Genomic DNA, 16,586 nt, shown 5'->3' with positions numbered 1-16,586 from the left:
GCTGCAGTGGTGGACTCGACTCCAGAGCGGCGCTTTAAAGTTCCGCTGTAGTAAAAGTCCCTTTCAAAAATCTCTCAATAAATTATGCATTTATTTACACTTATTAAATTCAAACCAGGTATGTAATGACAGGAACGTCGCCCATTGTAACAAAGTAAAAACATTTTTTTTTTCATTTGAAATTTACTTAAGAGTGAAAAGTACCCACCTTTAAGTATACTCGTAAAAATATTTTTTTTTTCTTCCAAAAAGTTACTCAAGTAAATGTAGTGTGTTACTGCCCACCTCTGACCACATGCCATTGATTATAATAGAAACATGTTTAGTAAATATGAAAATGTACCCATTTTCAAAATCAAATGTTTTTAAAAATTGAAAACTGAATATTACAAACTAATTAGCTTAATGGACAGTGTCATAAAAAGCCACAATACCACCATTATTTCCCCCCAGTGCACTGGTTAAGGTCACTTTAGTTTTTGTCAAAGTTTTTCCCATTTTTTTTTTTTTTTTTTTTCTGGTTGAAAGTGGCTTTTAGTGTCAAAGGTTTGTGACTGTTGATTCACAATGACATGCCAAGTCTGCTTAGTTTGGGCTTTTTTTTTTTTTTTTTTCTGTTACTAAAACTGTTAAAACTGAGTTTCACACATTGTGAAGAGTGCAATTAATGACTATAGTGAATTTCCTTTTTTTTTTTTTTTTTTTTTTTTTTTTTAACTTGAATTGAGGGTGGAAAATTTCATATGCAAAAGAGTGTTAATAGTCCTCTCAGTAGTACACATTTGCCTTGATATAAGCAATCCTGCTCTGCAGTCTTTTAAATTTGCAGTTGATTAATTATTCCAACATTTAGTTATACATTTACCGTACATATCTGGCCTTTATCTAAAGGCATATAGATATTAACTAAAATGTGAATTTTTCAGTCAGGAAGGGAAATAACCTCCCAAAAGCACTGTGAAAAAAACAAAAACAAAAAAACAAACAAACAAACAAATATATATATATATAAAAATTATGTAGAATTTTGGTGGCAAGGTTTTTATACTTAAAAATATAGCTAGGTTAACAATCACAAGGCTATTTGTGTAGCCCAGGTTACTCAGTTGAGAATGTTTCATGGAATAAACCTCTTGATTTACATGCATAAACAAAATGCAGGTTGTGGCTTGAAGGGCAAATGGTACAAAAGCTTAACCTTAAATATAACATACCTTCAGCTAAAGGTAAGTTCCAGTAAGCTCCTCTTACACAGTATTTAATGTCTGTGTGCATTCCATGAAGTTACTTTACATTCAACTTGATCTTTGGGTTTGTTTTTGTACGTAGATAAAATGGCTTATAGAATCATGTTGCTTCATATGTGAATGCCTTACAAATAAGAATGCCTTTTTGTAATAATGTGTATTCATTATAATGTCTGGCCATCTGAAATTGAATTTATAATGGCTGTTATCAAGTGATAAAGTGTTTTATTTTATTTTATATTTAAAACATTATTTCTTTTTTTTTTTTCTTCTATCTATATTGTGTCTCATTTCCCTGAAGAAAAAAACAAACAAACAAACAAAAAAAAAAAAAAAAAAAAAAAAAAAACACTGAATATAGTAAAATATTCTCAATAGGTCTGAAGTTTAAATTTCCATGTATATACCACTAGTGTATTTTCATTTTCATATGCATATATTGTAAATATAATAGTAAAGACTGGACTTCACTTGACACATCTGCTATACATCTCAGAAAGAGTGTGTTAAGAATTAAGAATTTGATTTATTGATGTGCTGTAGATAAGCCAATGCTGTAAATATATATATTTTTTTTATTTTATTTTTTTTTTTTATTATTATTATTCATTGTACAAGAAAGAAAATCAGTAAAGACACTCTGCATATGCTTCTATGTTGCCATTTGGATTTTAATCTCAGATTTAAAGGTGCACTCAGCGATTCCTGAGAAACACTGTTGATATTTGAACTCAACTGCCAAAACAAACACACCCCTCCCTTCAGTGCTCCTTTGGAAGCTCCGCCCCCCAAATTCATGCACGTGAGACATTTTTACGCACACCAGCTCCAGACACTCACATCTCTCCTGCTACTAAGTCCAACATCACAACAACAGCATATATGGGTTCTGTGAAACATAGCAAAATTTATGTTACTCACCTGTCGAGAAGAAAAAGAGCAACTTCTGCTTTCAAGCCTTTTATCTCTCGGAGGTCTCTCCACCGCTGAAAAACCTCACCGATGTTGATGCGGCTCCTAGCCCTCGACTTATCATGATTCTTCTTTTTTATTTTATATTCATCTGACCTTTTTCTCTTGGTCTGTTTCCCAGCCATTTGACCTCCTTGGAGTTTAGAAAGTTCGCATCAGCCAGATTTGCCATCGCTCTTCTAATGAATTTCCCTCTCGCTCTGCCCCCACCCCCCATCCTGTGAATGTGCAAGAACCACCCCTTGTTGCTGATTGGCTGGAGTAGTGTTGTGTGGATCAGTCTGATCCACTTTGTTTTGTCCCATTTACAGAGCCAGGGCTGTTTACAAATACTAGATTTTTTTTTTTTTTTTTTTTTTTTCAGACCACCCACAGAACAGACAGCTAGCAGACAGCGAGGAGATATTTGCAGAATATTACAGAAAAAAGTGTATTGGATTAGGATTACTGAGTGCACCTTTAAAGAAGAGCAGTGGTTTAGTATGTGGTTCAGAATGAAGAACTCATGGATAAGCGAATGGTTTCTTGGATTCCATTGTGAATGTAAATGTACAGTATAGCAATATATCAGATTAGAAGTGACTTTGGCCAAAATGACATCACACACGATTAATTACCATTAAAATCTCAATTAGTGACATTTATTACAAACCAAAATAATATGTAAAGTTCTCTTGCGTTATCATTTCCATGTTTACAAATCATGCTTTACAAGCAAGATTAAGATGCCATTGTAGAAATTTAGTATTCACAGTCAGCCATGATTACTTTAATCAATGAGTGAAAGTGTCAAATAGCAGGACGATTACTGAGATTAAGCGAGTAGTATCGCTGGTCGGCTGGTCATGTGATTCTAACATGGCAGCACCCATGTGCGGACACTCTCCATGTAGAATAAAACAGCTTTTATAAGGTTACTGATATGACTGGAGTCTTCATTTTAATGAGAGTGGTCATGATTTCCTACATATATTGCAAAATTGAAATTAATGTCTTTAGGAGTTAAACATATTTTTTAATGAGGAAACAATTACTGAGTGCACCTTTAAACATTTGAACTGCATGATACATTGAGCCAATCTTTGTAATATGGTCATCTCAGACCAAAAGTTTACTATTATACCAGCTGGACTAACCAAAACCTCCTGTGTCCTGAATTTTACCAAGATAACATGAGTCTTAGCAGTAAAATTGTACTTATATTCAAATCTATCTGCAAGATATTTGAGGTTCATGGAGAAACATATGAGTTGAGCAGAAAATATGGGTTTTAAAGGAATGTCCCTGGCTCAATACAAGTAAAGCCAATCAGAGGTATAACATTAATAAACCAAAAAAATGTAATGTTGATTCGTTACTGTTTTTATTTTAATTTAATTTTTTATCTAAAAGCAAAATTGTGATTATAGTAAGGCACTTACAATGGAAGTACATGGGGCCAGGCAGTAGACATATACACATACCGTAATCAGTTCATGAACCTAACCATTTATACCCTCCTTGACAGCTCTAAGAATAGCCATGTTGTTATGGAATAATTTGAAAGTGCTTTAACAAAAACACAACCTTCAAATGTCTGCTTTTACAGACTGATCTCACTGTGAAATCGGCACCAGTAGGTCAAAAGTTCTATCGAAAATTTGCACCACTGCCCCCAGTGGCCAAAGCTGGAAGTGTTGTTGAATGCATGGGCACAAGTGAGCTCCATTTTTTGCCAGTTGGTATTGCTGCAGGTCGGAGACCTCTAAATGGGGGAAGGATCTCCAGAAAGGGTGTTGTTACTCCAGAAGGGGCATAGTTACTCCAAAAGGGGGTTACGCCGAATCCAAAAGGAGGCGTAACTTACACTCATGGTTAAAGTTAGGGAAAGGGTTAGGTAAGGCACTCCCTATATCTTTGTTGGCAGTTTGGAGCTCCCATCCCTTTTTGGAGCATTGCCTGCAGCCATATCTTTCTCAGTTTTTGAGTGAAATGTCCACAGGGTGGCACCAAAAGCAAGCTATATTTTTAGTTGTAAATGATGGTGTACAGTTAACAGAATTGCATATTTTAGTGGAGTAAAAATGTAATTTTAAAGGGAAAATGCGACCTCTGAATCGCACTCACCATTTGTATTTTTATTATTATTATTATTATTTTTTTTTTTTATTAGAACCCAAATCTTGGAATTTGCACAATTGAACTGATGCAAAAATGTTGGATGTGGATTGCACTTGTCAGTAATTTTAAGTATAGGTCTCTGCAAAACAATAATGTTTTTTTTTTATTTTATTTTTTTTCAATCTTTGGACATTTTCAAACCGGGATGGGCATTTCTAAACTATCCAATGAAAGAAGGGAATCTCAGTGTAGTAATCAGCGAGTGCTTCCAAACCAGGATGGGTGTTTCTAAACTATTCAATGAAAACAGGGAATCTCAGTGGTTTGAAAATGCCCAGTGATTAGGAAAAGCCCATTTTTGTTCTGCAGAGACATAAGTAATTTGGCAGAATAGGGTTAATTTCAGTGTACATGAACATTCGGAAGCAACATGATGTTTTTTTTTTTTTTTTTTTTTTTTTTTTAATCATGTTGGCTTTTGGAACATTGGCCCTCTCTAGTTGCATTTTAAATGCCTTACTGTTACCACAATGTTTTTTTTTTTTTTCTTTTTTAACTGACGGACTAGTCTAAATTATTTTCTGTGGAAATGCTGCTAATAAACATCTATTGAACCTGGAACAGTCCTTTAAAGTCTGTAGATCTAGGCCTATTTCTATTCCTACATACCTTCTCCTGTCTTTGTTTTACCTACCTTGGCATTTATTTCTTTTTTTAACAGTTGCAACACAGCTCTAGAACCCCTTAAATGTTTTGTGTTTGTAAGCAGCACATGCCTCTAAAGATGCATATGGGTACACTGTTTATGCTTAACACTGCTTTCTTCATAAAGGAACTTTAAAAAGACTACAGAGACTCCTCTGCTCTGAATTTTCAAGCACAGCAGTCTGTGCAGTCTGAAAGCAGTGTGACAAGAAACAGTATTTTACACTTAATCTCTGCTGCGCACTTCTCAGAGGCACCGCGTTGTGCTGAAGTCAGCATGCAATTACAGTTGCACAGGCTTTGAGCTGAGAGAACAAGGGAAAGCTGGTAGTTTACCATCCTACCATGCATTCTCTCATTAGCACTCACATGTTCAGCTTAGCCTGCTGCTTTATCTCTAAAATTCACAGTTGTTGTCTCATGGTAATGGTGACATTGATTTTGAGTCATTGTGGCTGTAACGCAACAGCTATGTGTGAAAAAGTGTACTTAGAACGTAGGCTTAAAACTTTTTATCTATGTTTAATAGGCTTTTTTGGCTATTCCGAGTCTCTTAACTCCCCTCGTAGCATAAATCTAACATGTTTCCTTACCAGACCTGATGTAAAAAAGCGACAAGCAATAAATCCTATCCCTTCCACGTTAATGAGTGTGTAAACACACACATTCTTATACTAATTATGCTTAAAGGAATATTCTGGGTTCAATACAAGTTAAGTTCAGTCCACAGCATTTGTAGCATAATGCTGATTACCACAAAATTAATTTGGACTCGTCTCTCCTTTTCTATAAGAAAAAAGCAAAAATCTGGGTTACAGTGAGGCACTTACAATGGAAGTCAATGGGGCCAATCTGTAAACGATAAAATACTCTGTTTTAAGTATAGCCACAAGACGTAAACAATATGTGTATTAACATGATTGTAGTGTGATAAAATCACTTACTAAACTTTCCTGTGTAAAGTAAAACTTTATTAAACTAAAATGACTGTGAAAATGACGATTTAAACAACTTTTTATTTGTTATTTTTTTCAACTTTTCAACTTTTAAAATTATGAGTTTCACATTTCTGCCTTTCAACCCTCCAAAAATGTGCTCCATTCACTTCCATTGTATATGCCACACTGTAACCTCGATTTTTGCTTTATATATATATATATACACACACACACACACACACACACATTAAGTTTTTTTTTTTTTTTTTTTTTACCTTTTAAAGTGGGTTCTCCTTTTGTTGCGTTGTGCTGGGTAGCTCCGCCCACTGTTGAATTTCATTGGTCCAAAATCCTGCCGCACATTGCTGTGTATTAAAGTTATGGTAAATATGTGTTGATTGGTTGATTTTGTCGTATCACAGCATTTTTGTGTTTAGTGTGGACTGAAAAGTCTTGTAAACTTGCCGCTTTGTGCCTGATTAGGACATGGTGTAAAAGTTATGCTAAGTCTGGAGAGCTGAGCACTTAACCTGTAATCTAGGTTAGTAGGAATCCTCTGTCAATGTAGAAGAGTACTTGCCAACTTGCAACGACTTGTGTTTTTGTGTCTTTGTCATTTAGGATATATATATATATATATATATATATATATATATATATATATATATACATACATATACCATTCTGTGTTAATGATCTCCCTCTAATCGTGTTTGGTGCAGTTATTGTTGTATCATGTTGATCAAACTTCATTTGCTCTACTGACACTCTCTTTTTGATATAGCTATAACGCTGTAACAGTAAAGACATTACAAGCATTTAAGCAAAATGAAGCTGACAGAAAAGAGACCTGCCATAAAATGTGTGTGATAGAAAACCAGAGATGTTTTAATGAGGAAATAATTGTAATACATAATCTCCTGTTGCACAAAATCTACAGCTGCATGATTCATGGTTATTGTTACTTATCTTTATTTCAAAATTTCTATGGAAAACTACTGTCATTTTGAAATTGTTTCAAATAAATGTATTTTTGTACATGAGGAATGGATTTCATGTGTCACTGTCTGTGATGTTTTTTAATTCACACTACAATGTTCAAACTACATTGGCAAATTGTCGATTTCTAATAATATTTTTTGTCAGTAGTGTCTTTAGGCAATGTGCGCTTGAGGCAAATTACACAAGCAAAACCTTAGGCAAACACTTATGCAACCTGGTCTCATAGCATAATACACAGGTCTCTCAACTCTCTCTTTAAACAGAGGCACAATGCTTCTCTGGGTATTTTTGCAAAAGAGGGTAAAATTACTTTGAATTTGTTTAGCCCTTTCCTAAAATAACTGCAGCTCCATGGAGACAATACGGTAGACTCCCTTACAGATTGCTGCTGCTTTCGTGTTAAGTCTGATTTGCCATTGTCTAGTTACTAGGGCTGTCAATTTAACATGTTAATATAGTGTGCTTTAAGAAAAAATAAAATAAAACACATTTTAAAAAAATAGTGCATTTAATCACGCCCCCTGATCCATATGTGAATTCCGGAATAAGGCATTGTCTAATCATAAGAACAATTAAAGCTTGAACAACCACCATTATGGTTTTGCAAGTCCGCAATCTTCGCAGTCACATCTGCTACTACAGGCAGCACGCCTCACCGTTCACACAGGATGTGTTCTTGCATTTAAAACCAATTGGATGGAGTTCAAATGGAATGGAAAAAATGATGGATTTGGACATCACAAGTCTTAAACTTTCTTGACATCTTGAAAAAAGCAATGTTCATGGCGCAACACTAAAGTCAGATGCAATGCAACAGCCAAAGACGTCTGCCAACAATTAAACAAGAATGCATGTGAACAGCCCCTTCGTTTACCTCGGACAGATTTACAAACTCAATTCAAAAATATTAAAACATTTATTTATATATATATATATATATATATATATATATATATATATATATGTTAGCATTTAATGTAATTTTTTTAATCAACATTAATTGACTATTGTTACTATTGTTACGTGTATGTATACTGGGGGAGAATTTGTCTGTAAGTTTTCTCTTCCTTTCTCGCACTCTCTCTACCTCTTCTCCATCAATGGTTTACTGAGAAACCCCCCTCCCCACCCCAATCAACGCAGACCACGCCACTATAAAAGAGTGTGTGTAGACAAGCTGGATAGCAGCGCTCTGATCCTTACTCATTTGCTGTTTGATGCACTTGTTGTACTAGGCATTCTGTTCACTACCGTGTGCTTGTTAAGTGTTGCTTGTTTATTGTATGCACACCTGACGTTGTTACCTGTCTCTTGTGCATTCCTCCATCTCCAAAAAACGTGTTGTAACTCTGTGCCAAGCGGTTGGGAAAATAGGGCAGGTATGCCACGTGACACTTAGTCTTTGTTTATGTACAGGTGCATCTCAAAAAATTTGAATATCGTGGAAAAGTTATTTTTTTTTCTGTAATTTAATTCAAAAAGTAGAACTTTCATATATTCTAGATTCATGACACATAAAGTGAAATATTTCAAGCTTTTTTTTTTTTTTTTTTTTTTAATCTTGATGATTACGGTTTACAGCTCATGGAAATCAAAAATCCAATCTCTCAAAATATTAGAATAAAGAATTTTGCACGAATTACAGTGGCAGTGTCACATTCCTAGTGTCATGCCACAGAACATCAGAAGCGTCTTACCTGGATTAAGGAGAAAAAGAACTGGACCTTTGCTCAGTGGTCCAAAGTCCTCTTTTCAGATGAAAGTAAATTTTGCATTTCATTTGGAAATAAAGGTCCCAGAGTCTGAAGGAAGAGTGGAGAGGCACAGAATCCAAGCTGCTTGAAGTCCAGTGTGAAATTTCCACAGTCAGTGATGATTTGGGGTGCCATGTCATCTGCTGGTGTTGGTCAACTGTGTTTTCTCAAGTCGAGAGTCAGTACAGCTGTCTACCAGGAGATTTTAGAGCACTTCATGCTTCCATCTGCTGACAAGCTTTATGGAAATGCTGATTTCCTTTTCCAGCAGGACTTGGCACCTGCCCACAGTGCCAAAACTACTAGTAACTGGTTTGCTGACCATGGTATTACTGTGATTGATTGGCCAGCCAACGCGCCTGACCTGAACCCCATAGAGAATCTATGGGGCATTGTCAAGAGGAAAATGAGAGACACCAGACCCAACAATACAGATGAGCTGAAGGCCGCTATCAGGCAACCTGGGATTCCATAACACCTCAGCAGTGCCACAGGCTGATTGGCTCCATGCCACGCCGCACTGATGCAGTAATTTGTGCAAAAGGAGCCCCGACCAAGTATTGAGTGCATAAATTAACATACTTTTCAGAAGGTCGACATTTCTGTATTATAAATTCTTTATTCTAATATTTTGAGATACTGGATTTTTGATTTACATGAGCTGTAAGCCGTAATCATCAAGATAAAAAAAAGGAAAAAAAAAGGCTTGAAATATTTCATTTTATGTGTAATGAAAGTTCCACTTTTTGAATTAAATTACGGGAAAAAAGTATTTTTTCCATGATATTCAAATTTTTTGAGATGCACCAGTATAGACCCATTAGGTCAGGGATGAGTGCCACCCTCTGTAAGTTTGTTTTTGATTAGCTAGTAGTTTAAGGAGGGCGTCGTTGATGCTGAAGAAACTTTTGTTTATTATTTTCTCCTTGTACTGGTAATAGATAGATCAGAGGTATAACTTTAGCCAGACTGTTTTGTTTTGATTATTTATTTCCTTTGGCACCGCCCACGCCCTCCATTCATGTGTCTTTGTAAAAATCCTGACTTTGTAAATATTGAAAATATTTTCAAGCCCACTAATTTGCACTCTCTCACTGTAAACACCCGTGTATTTAATAAATAATAATAAATAATTATTGTTTTTGCACCAGTAGCTTGGTTGTTGCCTCCCAGTACTTAGAATAGTTTCCATCTTTTATAATAGTTTCCACTTTTATTTCCCCTAGACAAAAAGGGGTCATAACAACTATTAATATTAACAAATAACCTAGACAGAATACAAGAATACATGTGATCAGACGCAATAAAAAATATGTTTACATTTAATATTAGTATTGTTATAATATTTTATATTAATTTTATTCATTAAAATTAATTTAATATCTAAAAATAATGCAGCCAGAACACAAGAATGCATGTGAACAGCCCTTAAGTTTACATTGGATAGACTGACAAACCCAATTAATATATATATATATATATATATATATATATATATATATATATATATATAATATCATCATTTAATGATAATGTTGTTGTATAGTTTTATATTAATTAATTATTAATTCATATTATTCAACATTAATTTAATATTAATATTAACAAATAGCGCAGACAGAACACAAGAATGCATGTAAACAGCCCCTAAGTTTACCTCGGTAGATTTAAAAATTCAATTGAAAAATTGAAAAAAAATATATATTGTAATATTTAATATTAGTATTTAATATTAATATTGTTATTTTATTAATAATTATTAATCAGTATTAATCAACATCAATTTCATTTTAATAAAAAAATTGTGCAAACAGAAAACAAGAATGCATGTGATCAGACCCAATTACAAATATTTTAATATTATAGTATTTAATATTAATATTGTTGTATTATTTTATATTAATTTTATTAATCAAAATTAATATTTAAAATAAAACAGACAGAAAAAGAATGCATGTAAACAGCCCCTAAATTTACCTTGGATAGACTGATAAACTTAACTCAAATATATATTAAAAATATATATAATTTAATATTCATATTTAATTATTGTTTTATATTAATTTTTATGAATTAATATAAATTAATTATTGAAAAATAATGCAGACGGAACACCAGAATGCATGTGAACAGCCCCTACATTTACCTCAGATACTGACAAACTCAGCTGATAAATGGATTGCTGTTGACTGTAGGCCAGTAATAGGCTCATGTTCAATGACATGGACATAAAATAAATCATAGATTGACTTCTAAAGCCACTTTTTGTTATGCCTATTAAATGCTTGTCTGCCACAATAATGTAGTGTAATGGTAATATATTACTATGTAATGAATTGCAATGAAATGATTGAATGAATCGACATATAATGTAAAAATATTTAATCAATTGACAGCACTACAAAAAAAAAAAAAAAAAAAAACATTAGTTATTCACCAACTGGGAAATTCTTAAGCAGAATGACCAATGGATGTCTTCACTTTGAAATGGAGTAAATTATAGTTTATGGGCAGATGAGCGAACCTATATTTATCCCAAGGCTGAGTTTCAGTGCAGCTCTGCAGGCCTGAAAATACATAAATTCTCCCAATGGTAGGGGATCTGTGACTTCAGCAATCAAACTTTGAAATATGAAACATACTCCTGCTGGCATCCCTTTAATTCTCACTAAGAGATTTGTGTTTGTAACCTTGAACATATGGGGCATACGCACACACATACAAACACTGCAAAGTGTTTTCATCAAAGCTTCAAAAATTTTCTCCATCTTTCGGCCAGCAGTAGATAAATATTAATTAATGTGACATCTTGCGCCTGCGAAATCAACTGAATCCATATCAACAGGAAATATACAGTCTATGTGGGCGTACGCTGGGTTTTCTAATATTTTCTCTTGTGCTTATTCTGTCTCTCTCTGGGAATGAAATGATGGGGACTTGGCTATCTGCAGAGGTATATAAAAGACCCTTGTCAAGGTAGTTGACAGCATTGTCATTTCACATTGTCATTTAAGAGCAGGACCCATGGGATTGCTCTTGCCAAGGTAAGAAAGTACTCTTGTCAGTTAATGGGGCTTCCCTCCATAAAATTTTATTTCATTATTTCATCTTTTTTGGGACAGGAGTACAGCTGACTGGTCGACTTCGACACGGAAGAGGCATGCAAGATGGTAAGTTGGCATAAATCCAGTCCATTTTTCTCTATTCGAGGAGAGTAGAAGCCAGACAGAGGCCTCATTACACCACAGGTTAGATTAATCTATCTAGCTGTCTGTCTTTCTTTCTCTTACCAATGTATACTCATTCTCTCCTGCCTACTCTCTCTCTCTCTCTCATTCACTCAAGCAATTGCTATCTACCTTTCACATCCAATCTACCCCTGCATCTTTACCTCTCTCCCCTCCATCTCTCTCCTCCACTTTGGCTGTATTATTCTCTCACCTTCGACCTTGAGACTTGATCAAGGTGCGGTTGGCATCTCTGTATCCCCAAACACACTGACTCGGAGAATGTGTCAAAATGCTGGTGGGGTTATCTTTAGACAGACACGGCTAAGTAGGTGTAAACACTATTGACCAGCCTGTCAACAAATGGTGTGAGTTTGTGATGGAAATATCTGTTTATTTGACCAGTGGCAGATGGGTGAGTGTTCGGAGAAACCTGTTTGACAATGACAATATACTGTTATTCTACAGATATATTTTTTTTGTTTTTAATACCTAAACAAAGACAAAAATTATCAACTGTAACTCCTCCACAGACCTTCTGACTGTTCTGACTAAGCATGCTATATCTTTTCTAACTGATTGGAACTACGGTTTCGCACAGCGGACAATAAAAAAATAAAAACAAATTCCACAGGCCCTGTCCACACCAATCCGTTTTCGTCTGAAAACTCCGTTTTCAGTTTCCAAACATCATCGTTTTCAAAAGTATGTGGTTATGGAGAGCATTTATGAAACACTCCTAGTGTAGATAAGATACGTAAACGTAGCAAAATTAAAGGAATATTCCAGGTTCAATACAAGTTAAGCATAATGTTGATTACCACAAACATTTCTTTAGACTCGTCCCTCCTTTTCTTTAAAAAAAATAAAAAATCTGGGTTACTGTGAAACACTTAAAATGGAAGTAAATGGCGCCACTTTTTGGTGGGTTTAAGGGGTATCATTTTATAAAAGCACTTGCAATGATTCTTCTGTTTAAAAAAATAAAAATAAAATAAAATAAAATAAAATAATATATATATATATATATATATATATATATATATATATATATATATATATATATATATATATATTATTTGAGCTGTAAAGTTGTTTAAATCATAATTTTTACAGTAATTTAAGGGTTTGTTGACGTTGTAAAATTGGCTATAGCTTTACACAGAAAAGGTTAGTAAGTGATTTTATCACACTAAATCATGTTAACACGCATATTGTTTACGCCTTGTGGTGATACTTTTGAAACAGTGAGTATTTTAACAATTACGGATTGGCCCCATTCACTTCCATTGTAAGTGCCTCATATTTTTGCTTTTTGAAAGAAGGAGGGGCAAGTCAAAATTAATTTTTGTGGTAATTAATATTATGCCACAAATGCTGTCTATTGCTCTTAACTTGCATCAAACATGGAATACTCCATCAAGGTCATCTACATGCAAGTGAACTCAAGTGAATATGAAGTGAATTAACTTTTAATACTTAAACAAGTTTGAAATGTAGCCTACAGGCATTCTCTTCCTGGAAAACTGACCAAAAACATTAATGACATCATCTTGCACTGGCGTGTAATTTCTGTCCAATAAAACACTCTCTAGATTGAGACTGTCCATTCCATGTAGAAAATCATGCTACAACATGTTTCATGGCTGTGATGTAAACTACGGGCTATCGGCTATTTAAAAAAAAAAAAAAAAAAAAAAAAAAAAAATGTATGTCCCACTCCAACTTTCCGTTTCAATAGGGAAGACGTCAATGATTTCATGTGGTCTTTAAATACAAAACTTATAACCACAACTTATGACACAACACATTTCTCCCACTGTCAAGTATTTTTCATCTTCTCCAGTACATGCATTGAAAAGTTTTTAGTTTTTATTTTATTTTGTATTTTTTTAATCTTTATCTTAAAAAAAAAGAAAAAAAAAAAAAAAAGGGGCCAAATATTTATTATGCTCCAGTGACATAAATAAAACTTAATGAAAAAATATTTTTGCTGGCTCCCAGCAAATTCAGATACACCACATGATTAAAGCTTATAAATATAATATTTCCAATCTTCTCTGCCACAGGTTAGAGTGGAGGATTTCATACATTTATTTATGACTATACACACTTGTTTGTCTTTGGAGCAGATGGAAGTGCTAAATATTCAGCATATAACCAACATGGAAATTAATGTGAACCTTTTTGATCAGTTATCACCATAAGCCAGCGGCGATTTATCAACCAACAAACTATATATTTATCACTGCTTTTAACCTTCAGATAAACTAGTGGACAGTCAGGAATTATCATCATGCCTTAGTCTGTGAATTTTATTACTGCAGACACATTTATGCTAATGAAGGGCACTGATATAGTCACTGTTATATCTGAAGTTTCATATATTACGTAAATCACGAAGTAATAGAAACTAAAATACCAACAAAAACATGATCTCCTATGACTAGTTTAAGCCCCTGTGAAATTGCTTGATGAGCTCAGTTTTCTATTGAAACCGTAAGTTAAGGCAAGGCATATTGAAGGAGTTGTCCATTTTTTTAATAACCATTAGCCTTTAGTTTATGTCAAAGCCGTTAATCATGATTTGCTATTTTTTAATATATATGCTAAAAGTTAACTGTGTCAATCTTTATGAGTGCACTAGACTGTATGGAAGCTTAAAGAAATGAGCTAAAGGCCACACAAATCAAATGTAAAATTTAATGGTGTCAGTGAGTGACCGTTGAGCAGAGAGAGTGACAGGTAATATGGTACAATGGTACATGTTAATAGATGCACCGATGTATCGGCTGCTGATATTTATCGGCCAATTATTGACCAAATTAAAACCATCGGCATACCGGTTATTAAAACCCAATGGTTTATACATAAATAATTAATAAGTAACAAATTTTGTAAAAAAGAACATATGATATTTATACTTTCTCTTTCTTACATTAATGAGGAAAAACCACCATAAACGGACATGGCAGTTGTGAAAGTGCACTTACCTATATAGACTACATGATGAGGGAAACCAACACTTTGAATCCAGCAGACTTTAATGTCTGAGACATCGATATGATATCCATTAATGCTGCATGATGGATCGAGTTAAGATTGAAACTGCAATATGGCCTTGCACAGTTACTAAACCTTAAAGACAAATGTCCTTCATCTGCCACTGTAGTGCCGCTAATACTTCTGTGACTTCAAATAGGTTATTGCCCACAAGTAACCATCCGATGCATCCTCAATATTCGGCCTGATCAAGAACACATCCGGGTAATTTTATGCATTTTCTGTACTTGCATTCTTGAGTATTGGAATTCAACTTCGGCAGTGGATGATGATGTTGAAAGAGTCCACGAGAACATTTGAACATATAAGAATGTACATTGAGAAATTGCCATTAAGAAACAGCCATTGTCTGCATTCACCAATTCAGTCAGTGCTGTGTGAGCAAGCGGCGCCATCTAGCTGTCTGGACTAAGGCTGAAACGATTAGTCAACGTTATCGACAACATTGACAATAAAAAATTGTCGACAAAAATTGTCATTTTCGAATAGTCGTTTGATCTCATTTAATGTAACAAGATCATGTGAAAGTCTAATGATGATGCGTGAGAGCAGCACTGCAGCTCGTGCCAGATTGAGGAAAGGAAGAATTACTCAGCTCACAGTCCAGATGCACTCTAAACTTTCCAAACAGCTTCAGGTGATGTAGATCACAAATTATGAGGGAATTATAATGCAAAAATACAAAATAAGTAAATACAGAAGCACTCTCGTTGCGGAATAAGCGGAGTTGGAGCTCTTTAAAGGAAACACCTTGGCGTTACATCTTAAATGCAGTTATATTTAATTTGTTATAGCTTTATTAAAGTTCAAATAATACGGAAGCAGATCATGTAAATAACTACAAACTCCGAAACTGGCATTTCTCTGTGCCGTCAGCGCCTCTTCTACGAGTTGTGTGAATGTCCTGATCTAAAGGGGAGAGATTGAAACTGCACCCAGCTAATGCACACTTTGTCACGGGGAAGCTCATTCCTCAAGTGCACACACTTAATGCAGCTATATTATAACGTGATGGCTCGCGACCTATTGAATCATAATATATGTCACTGTGCATTTCTTATCATGAAGAAAATTGGCAATATGCAGCTTTATTAATAAGATTGTATTTACAATGTATTATTAATAATTCATTTATTAATAATAAGAGAGAGTTTGGTTTTTGTGAGTTAAAGATGGACGTTTTTGATTTGTTTTTGTTTTGACTCGTTTTCCAATATTAATATCTAAAACTTCTTTAAAACAATGCACATTTTCTTTAGCAGCTATACTGCAGAAGAAAAAAAATGTTATCTAAAAATCCTTTAAAAAAAAAAAAGATGCATTCACCTGAGAAGCAGCATATAAGATATTTAGACTTGCTTTTAGATAATAGATCTTGAATATAAGTATATATATATATATATATATATATATATATATATATATATATATATATATATATATATAAGTTCAACAGATCCAATCCATGTTATTTTTTTTATTTTTGTTTTTTTTGTTTTTTGTTAGAACAATGAATAAAAAAATTAAAATAAAAAAAAATACATTATTCCTAATTAAAAGTAATGCTCTCTAAAAGTA

This window comes from Myxocyprinus asiaticus, chromosome 7, assembly GCF_019703515.2.
Source record: "Myxocyprinus asiaticus isolate MX2 ecotype Aquarium Trade chromosome 7, UBuf_Myxa_2, whole genome shotgun sequence".
Classification (NCBI taxonomy): Eukaryota; Metazoa; Chordata; class Actinopteri; order Cypriniformes; family Catostomidae; genus Myxocyprinus; species Myxocyprinus asiaticus.
The sequence above is the reverse complement of the archived record's forward strand: the minus strand, read 5'-3'. Positions refer to the sequence as shown.